Below are 9,163 nucleotides of genomic sequence, written 5' to 3' on the forward strand. Positions count from 1 at the left end.
ATCTTCCTCAAGACTTTGCAAACCATGTAAGCAGTCTTTATATGGGCTTTGACTATAACATCACATTACCATCATCACACCGCATAAAACTATTGTATACCTAAATAATAATGCAACGAGCCCAAACAAAAGGGGATGGAGGCATTGGAATTTTACACATATGCCTACTCATACTCTAGCAAGGAGTGCCCTGATGCTGCCTAAATGTCTGCTTTTCAGAATGAATCTTGGGCTATAATGATAAGGGAATTAGTTGAATTATCAGTGGTGTATGCTAAAGGTAGATGGCTAGATTTGGGTTGGAAAGATAAATTGTTTTCTTATGCTCCTCTCAAATCGACAAACTCTACATTCTGCAAGATGCTATGTAAAAAGGGGAAAGATAAATTGGTTTCTTATGCTCTGCAATATATATATATATATTTACTATTGGTCCCCAAAAAAAAAAAGAATTTGCTCTGATAATGTGTGAACAATTTCTGGATCATGAGCAATTATGGCCTTTTCTCATTAAAGGGTGGGTCTCAATTTCTTTAGTGCAATGGTAAATTTATGAGCGATGAGACATTATTTGAGTACCGATGTCATGCGGCCCACACGATGGTGGGCGCCGTCAGAATTGGGCGGGGATGTGGTGTGAACACGTAGCGGGAGCCATGTTGTGGGCGGTTAGAAAATGCTGTGTGTCGAATCCCGGCGGCAGAACCCTGTATCAGGATGGCCGCCCTTCGATAAATACGGCACCATTCGCCTACGGTATCTGCATCGTTTGCTCCCCTTTCGCCTTGCTCCGTCAATCATCTCAGCCTTCTCCGTCTACTTGCTTCGCCTACTGCCGTCGGATCTGGCCGTGAAAAGAAGCTCGTTTTCATGGACCGCGTAAGTGTCGCCATACCCAGCATTGCGAGGGCGCTCTCCAAGCGTTACAAAGGCAGCTGCTCCTCCGCCGCCCACCATCAGCAGCACAATACTACTGCCGATCAGCACAATCCTCACAGCTCTGACAACGCCGCCCAAAGCAGGCCCTCTTCAACATCGCTCTTGCCCACAGTTCCGCCCGAGGATGCATCCCAACTGTTGTTGTGGCAAGTCTTGATTCAGCTAGACTGAATTTTTCCTGTAATCCCCACTGTAATGACTTTTTGTCATGAAAAAAAAAATGATATCATGCCTATATAAATGCATAACATCCTAGATTGAAAAACACCATGATGTGGGATATTTTCATACATTTTAGTGGAAGATAGGTTATGTTTTAGTGCATGAAGCCTTTGTTCTATACACTTTCTATCAATTGGGGGATGGGACTTCTCCAGGCACATGTATGTGTATCTGCTGAAAACAAAGTCATAGGTTTTTACATGCTTCAAATACTTTTTTTTAATGGCTAAAATGTGGATGTGCCATGTAAAGTTGGCACACTCTTTCGTACTTGTCAAGGAGAGGAGTATGTATATGTTAAAAAAGTTTCATGTATAAATGGTTGAAAGAGGCAAAAAAACTTTAATGATGGTACATTGCATGATTAAAGGCTAAGATTTGCCTCGTGTTTTTGGATAGAGGTAGTTATGTGTACCACTTAAGTGCTAAACGTTTTTTGGATAGTTATGTGTACCACTTATGTGCTAATCAGATGTCCTATCAAGTTCTTGCAAAAAAATATCTCTTATGAAGCTTGGAATGATAGGAAGTCCTATGTAACTCATTTGCATATTTTTGGTTATCTTTATTATGCTCTTTTGCTTGAGCAGCAATGCAATAAGCTAGATGATAAGGCGATAAATTGCATTTTTGTGGCATATAAGTCGGAAGAAAGCAAAGGCTCTAGAGTTTACCATCTAGCCATAAGGCAGATTTTGGTAAGTAGAGATGTTATCTTTGTTGAGAACTCAACTCAACCCATGATTTTATGGTTTTATTGAGAAGGGACATGAGTCTAAAGTATGTAAGGCTAAGAAAAGCTTTATATGACCTTAAGCAAGCTCCCAAAGCATGGTATCTCAGCCTCGTGGTTTTATTGAGAAGGCATATGGATCTAAAGTATGTAGCTTAAGAAAAGCTTTATATGGCTTTAAGAGTATGAGAAGATAAACATATACTTGGTTGTTGCAAATGTTTTTTGCAATAGGCCAACTAAGAGTATTCTTTATATGTAAAGAATGTAAAGAGGGGTAAAGATTATTTTTGGGTCATCATTTTTATATGTTGATGATATACTCACAGGTCCTAATGAGGAGATAATCTCAACCTTCAAGGTTGGATTACATGTGTCATTTAAGATGATATATTTGGGCGCGTTGCATTATTGTTTAGGCATACAGTTTATGTAGTATGATGATGGTATTGTGATATTATAGTTAAAGCTTATACAAAGATTGCTTACACAGTTTGGTATTGCTACACTAGTAGATATAGGGGCTAGGCTCTAGGTGTACCATTTTGATGCATCATTTTATCAGTAGCAGCAGGCTATTGGGTCCCTCATTTATCTATGTACTATGAGGCCAAAAATTTAGTTTGGGTCTCCCAGTTGAGCAGATTTATGCACAATCTTGAAAGTAAGCATTGGCAAACTGCTAAGCAAGTATTCCAATACTTACATGGCACTCAGTCCCTTGCATTATTCTATGCTAAGGGGGGTGATATTAAGATGCATGCTTTCAGTGGTTTTGATTGGGCTAGATATTATATTATTCGAGTGTCCCACTAGTGGCTTTTGCTTCGTCTTGGTGATTTACATATATTATGACCCAACAAAGTGGCCACTTCGAGCTGTGAAATTGAGAGTATAGGGAAACTCTTACAACGTCTACAGAGTGTGTATGGCTAAGATTCATTTTAGTACACTAGTCTCCCCTCGATCATAATAGGTTAATAAGTATTGTGCACCATCTTCACTTATATAGCTAGTGTGCATTAGCCATGCGAGGAACCGAATGTTTCATACTAGCACAAAGTACATTGAAGTACATTAGTCGCACAAAGCACATTGAAGTACATTAGTCGCACAAAGCACATTGAGTGCATTAGTCAATTGCGAGGAACCCATTGTTTCATACTCGCACACAACACATTGAGGTGCATTACTTTTATGTCATTATAGAAGAGATTAACATGGTTTATATCTCTTCACATGATAATGTGACAGATATGTTTACAAAGACTCTCTTAAGAGAGAAGTTTGAAGCTTTTCACAAAGCTTTGGTTTGTTGTCATTTGGGAGTTGATCAATTATATAATCTCTCTACATGCTTACATCATCACTACAGGGGAGAGTTTTGTAGACATTTATATGGTAATGATGTGTGGGCATAGGCTAACGATGGGAAAGGGTTCTTTTTTCCCTATGTATATCTACACACTTTTATAAGTGTGTAAGTGTCCTTATCATGTTACTTTACTTGTACTTCAAATAGCAAGTGTCAAAAGTCATTCGTCTTAAGCGAGAAATCGGTAACACAACTCTATAATAGCATTTATGGATCTATTTACACTTAAGGCTTAAGAAGGCATGTCCACTACAACTCTTATTTATTCTCTTCTCTTCTCCTCTTCAAATAAAGGCAGCTTATATTAAGAAGTTAGAGAAGACACTTACTGTCATGAGAATATATTTTAAGTCCTCTTTAAGAATATTATTTTCCCCTCTTGAGTAATTTGGAGACGCCTAGGTTACTCTTGTGTCATGCCAGCTAGGTTAATATCATGGGTGACACCACTATAAATATTAATACGTGCGGTTTATGACATATGCTTGGGACCGTCTATGATTATTTCAGTTAGGTTTGTATGGCAGGGTGATTCCTGGGGTACTTACGCCTGGTAGTCATGAGTTGGTGATGGTTTGTGCCTGTTTAATATTTGTGAGATTAATTTGATTATTAATTGGGCTTATATTTTCAGGTGATGAAGATTACGAGGATTGATGAATAATGTCGAGGAGAATGTTTCTTATGCGCATCATATTTATTTTTACAAGCGTAGCTTGTAACCTTAGTAGTTGATTTTTCCATTTTGATACATTGGGAAAAATACATTTATAATGTTGAATTTATTAAAGCCTAAAGGCTTTACTCTAGCCCCAATTCTTGGGACACTCTATTTTTGTTGTGGAAGAGTGTCGTGCTCTCTAAAAGCACACTTTGTATATTTTTGGGGGCTATGGCCTATTTTTAGTGGAAAAGCTAATAAAAATACTCTTGTGTGGGAGGAAGGCCATGCACAAGGGGGGGGGGGGGGAAGATTGCACCCAGCATGTTTGTCTTGGAGCTAAGTATTATGTTTGCTATGCTTTTGTTCAATTTATTTGATTTTGTTGAAACCTGCAAAGCATGTGTTTTCATGGTTGAATTTATGTGTTGAATTTCTCAAGTATTCCACAAGCTATCCTAGAGAACGATTCCGTTTTCAGTGGTATCAGAGCTTGGGCTAGGAGATTTGTGGAAAGGTGAGAAAGGTCTTCATCAACACAACTCTCAAGAAAGTTGCGGGCTTTTAACCGGTAGGCAAAAGAAGGGTTTGTGGTCTCTAACCAAAAATTCAAATTCTCAAACTAGCTCTACTTCTCAAACCCACTTATCTCTTCCCAAAACCATTCTTCTTCATTGAAAAGTGGTTTTGCTCAAAGCTTCATGAATTTCAAATCCAACCGTATAGATGGATTTCCCATAGCCAAAAACCTCATGTGATGTGCTCAGTTTTTGCAAAGGTTCAAGGTGGAAGTAATCTATAATGGACGGACTGCATGCTGTGTGAATTTTGAGCCATGAAAAATAAAGAAAATCAAGCAAAGTGATGCGCCAATTTGCAGCCTCACGGGCGAAAAATGTGAGAAGAAGATTACAAAAAAAAACAATTAAGCTCCTAATTGCTTAATCTCAATTAAGCCAAATCTTCATCTTAACCCAATTCTACTTTTCCCAAGCCCAATGCATGTCACATCAACTTTTGGAGCTTTCACACTACCTATTTTCCTATTTCAAGGAAAATTTCAAAGAATTGCAATTTTCAGATTTTTGGGTGCAGAAAATTGATTTTTCAGGACTCAAAGAGGCTTAAAAAGGCCAAATAAATGCCAGAATATTCCAAAATAATTTCTGAAAAATTTTAAAAATTCTCAAAAATTATTACAAAGGTTTGGCCAAGTTTTCAAAATTTTTTGAGCAGTGTTCAAGGTGCAAAAAATTATTTCTTCAGCATTTCGACTAGCCCAAGTCTCTTAAATCACTCGGAATTGCTCGGGACTTGTGCGAAACGAAGGGAATTCGACCCAACCATTGAACCAAAGTCTTTGTTCAGTTTCAACACAAATCGAATTGTGGAAGAATTGAGATAAGTACAATCATTTGCTTTATTTACATACATCAAATAATATCAATTTACACCATCCACCAAAGAGCTGTCAATGCTACACTTCAAGCACAAAATTCACGGAAAGATTCTAAAATCAGTCGTAAAGCTTTTTCATTTCAGAATTATGATGGCAAGAAAGATGCTCGAGTCCTTTTGGCATGGCTTAGTCAATTGGATGACTACTTTTCGGGGGAGAAATTTTTCGAGAAGGACAAGATCAAATGTGCGGCTAATCACATGGTGGATAGCGCAGCTTTATGGTGGAGCGTCATCAAGCAAGGACGTGACAAACCAGATTCATGGAAAAGGTTTCAAAGGCTAGTGAAAAAGCATTTCTTATCTTCATAATTTAAAACTAAAACTAGGCATCAATGGGATACATTGCATCAACTTGAAAAAGAAAGCATGTCTCAGTACGTGGAGAAGTTTTGGAATACATTACTACAGGTACAAGTTGTGGAGAAAGTCAATGAGAAGGGCCAAAAGAGGAAATTCATTTCGGGCCTTAAGTCTACAATTAGGGCCGATGTGAATATGTTTAGACCTCATTCACTTTCTACAGCTATATCTTTGGCAACAAATTCCGAACGCAAAAATGGTTTTCTTAGAGAGGCCAAGTCATTTGAGAGTAACCACTCTAAACCTCTTTCTAAACCTTTTCATGCTTCAAGAAATTTTCATAAGCCAGGGTTTGACAAAGGCAAGGAGATGGTCAAAGGCGAATCAAATTCAAAGAAAGTCAACGGTGGCAAGCCCAAAGGTCCTCCAATCAAATGTTTTCGATGTCATAAAGAAGGACATATAGCACCAAATTACCCAGAACGTGCAAAGAATCCAACACCTGCGACACTAGTCAATATGCTTGAAGGGGACGACAATGAATCGCTCAAGCAAGAGGGTAACTCTGACCCTGACTATTCAGAAGCAGAAGGTAAGCCTCAAGCTCATTCGTTACTCAAAATAAAAGGAAAAAATAATGAGCATGAAGTCATTGTTTTGCATGACGATGGTAGCACTCATGACTTTATTTCTGAAAAGGCAATTAGAGCTTTAAACATTTAACCTTCATCTACACATTATAGAGTTAAAGTTGCATTTACTAGAACCAAGTATAATTGCATGTAAGAGGTGAAAGGTTTAACTTTAAGCATCAATTCCTTAACAGAGATTACCTAAGTCTAGGCCTGAAGACCATAGTATTGACTTATTGCCAGGCAACTCTCCACCTTGTAAAGCTCCTTATAGAGTCAACAATTTAGAGCAAAAAGAAATCCAAAAACAAATCGAGGATTTGTTAGAAAGAGGCCTTATTAGACCTAGTAGTTCACCCTTTGGAGCTCCAATCCTTCTTGTTAAGAAGAAGAATGGAACTTTCCGAATGTGTGCTAACTACCGAGCATTGAACAAAATCACTGTCAAGAACAGATACCCTATCCCTAGGGTAGATGACTTACTTGATAAGCTTAGAGGTTCAAAGGTCTTTAGTAAGATTGACTTAAAGTCTGGTTATCATCAAGTACGCATGACTGAGTCACAGACATATTCAAGACTGCATTTAGAACCCAGACTGGCCATTATGAGTTTTTGGTTATGCCATTTGGTTTGACCAATGCTCCAGCTACATTCAGTCGTATGATGAATCGCATTTTCCTAAAGTTTCAAAACTTTGTTGTAATGTTCTTTGATGATATTCTTGTTTTCAGCGAGAATCGTCAAAAGCATGAGCAACACTTGGAGCAAGTGTTTAACCTTTTGAGAGAAAATGAATTGTATGTCAATCCTGAAAAGAGTTCTTTCTTTCAAAAAGAGATTGAATACTTAGGCCATATAGTGTCAACTGAAAGAATCCGTGTGGATCCTAAGAAGATTGAGTGTATAGCCTCTTGGCCTACACCTCGAGACATTCATGACCTTAGATCTTTTCTAGCTCTATGTAGTTACTATAGGAAGTTTGTCAAGAATTTTGCTTATATTGCACATCCTTTGACGGAACTTCTCAAGAAAACTATATTTTTCCATTGGACCGAAAGTCAAGATAAATCTTTTCTAGTACTCAAGGATGCATTAACTCATGCACCAGTTCTTACACTACCTGACTTTCAAAGACCATTCTTTGTGGTAGTAAGGCAAAGGTTTTGGTGCTGTGCTTTTGCAAGACAACCATCCTATTGCCTATGAAAGTCGAAAGCTAAAACCTGCTGAAACAAATTATAGTACATATGACAAGGAATTAGCAGCAGTTGTGCATGCCTTGAAGATGCTAGTAACTGATGCTAGTGGCAAAGGTTTTGGTGCTGTGCTTATGCAAGACAACCATCCTATTGCCTATGAAAGTCGAAAGCTAAAACCTGCTGAAACAAATTATAGTACATATGACAAGGAATTAGCAGCAGTTGTGCATGCCTTGAAGATTTGGAAGCATTACCTAATGGGTTCAGAATTTCTTATCAAGACTGATCAACAAAGCATTAGGCATTTGCTTTCGCAACCCCTTAGTCAGATAGGCACATCAAATGGGCATCTTTCATACAAATTTTTCAACCCATGATTCAATACCAACCTGGAAAGGAAAATGTTGCCGATGCTTTAAGTAGAAGACCACATATCAACAACATTTCTGCTATTGAAAGTGAACCATTTGTACTTATGAAAGAAACTTATGAAGTAGATCCAGATTTTTCTGAGATATGGATCAAATTGCGTGAAAACAATTGGACACCTCAAGGAAATTATTCTCATAATGATGGCTATCTTTTCTTTGAGAAAAGATTATGTGTTAACCCTATAGACAACTTGTCTTGGAAGAGATGCACCAACCACCATTCATGGGACATAGAGGAGTTTCCGTGACACTTCAAGTAGTTTCCCGAGAATTCTTTTGGCCTCATTTGAAAAATGATGTAGCAAAATTTGTAGCTAAGTGTAACATTTGTCAAGCAATTAAAAGCTACAAAGGCAAAGCTTTGGGATTGCTTATGCCTTTACCCATTCCAGACCGACCATGGGAACAAGTGTCTATGGACTTCATTACAGGCTTTCCTACTACTTCCAGTCATCATGACATGATTTAGACAATAGTGGATAGGTTTAGTAAGCAAGCCTATTTCATTCCATGTAAAAAGACACTGACTTCTCAGCAAGCTGCGACCATATTTGTCAAGCAAATCTTTGTTCATCATGGTCTACTCAAAGTGATAGTTTCTGATAGAGATTCCAAATTTTGTAATCACTTTTGGATTGCTCTTTTCTCAAACTTAGGCACTAAGTTAGATTTTTCTACGGCTTTTCATCCTGAATCAAATGGACAGACCGAAGTCACGAATAGCACTATCTTGGATATGCTTAGAGCCTATGTTTCCTAGCAACCTAGTTCATGGGATAAGTACATACATCTACTCCAATTTGCTTATAATAATACTCCTCATTCTGCTACTGGTCGAGCACCATTTGAGATTATCTATGGTAGAGCTTTGCCTATTCCGGCTACTAGACTCTCCCATAAGATTGAAGCTGCTGACCAATTTACTCGAGACTTTGATCGCATTTTATCTGAAGTGCATGATTGTATTGCAAGAGCTCAAGAGAAGTATACATTTTAAGCAAATAGGAAGCGTAAAGATTTTTCATTCCAAGAAGGTGATTATGTACTTTTGAGAATTGAGAAGAGACGATTGAAGAGTGTGGAAAAATTCCCTGCAGTTAAACTTGCACCTAGATACTATGAACCATTTAAAATTATTGAAAAGATTAACGATGTGGCCTATAGACTAGAGTTACCATCTAATTGGAATATCCACAACTCTTTCCATAT

This window comes from Cibotium barometz, chromosome 51 (assembly GCF_041138505.1).
Source record: "Cibotium barometz isolate CiBa-2024 chromosome 51, ASM4113850v1, whole genome shotgun sequence".
NCBI classification, from domain to species: Eukaryota; Viridiplantae; Streptophyta; class Polypodiopsida; order Cyatheales; family Cibotiaceae; genus Cibotium; species Cibotium barometz.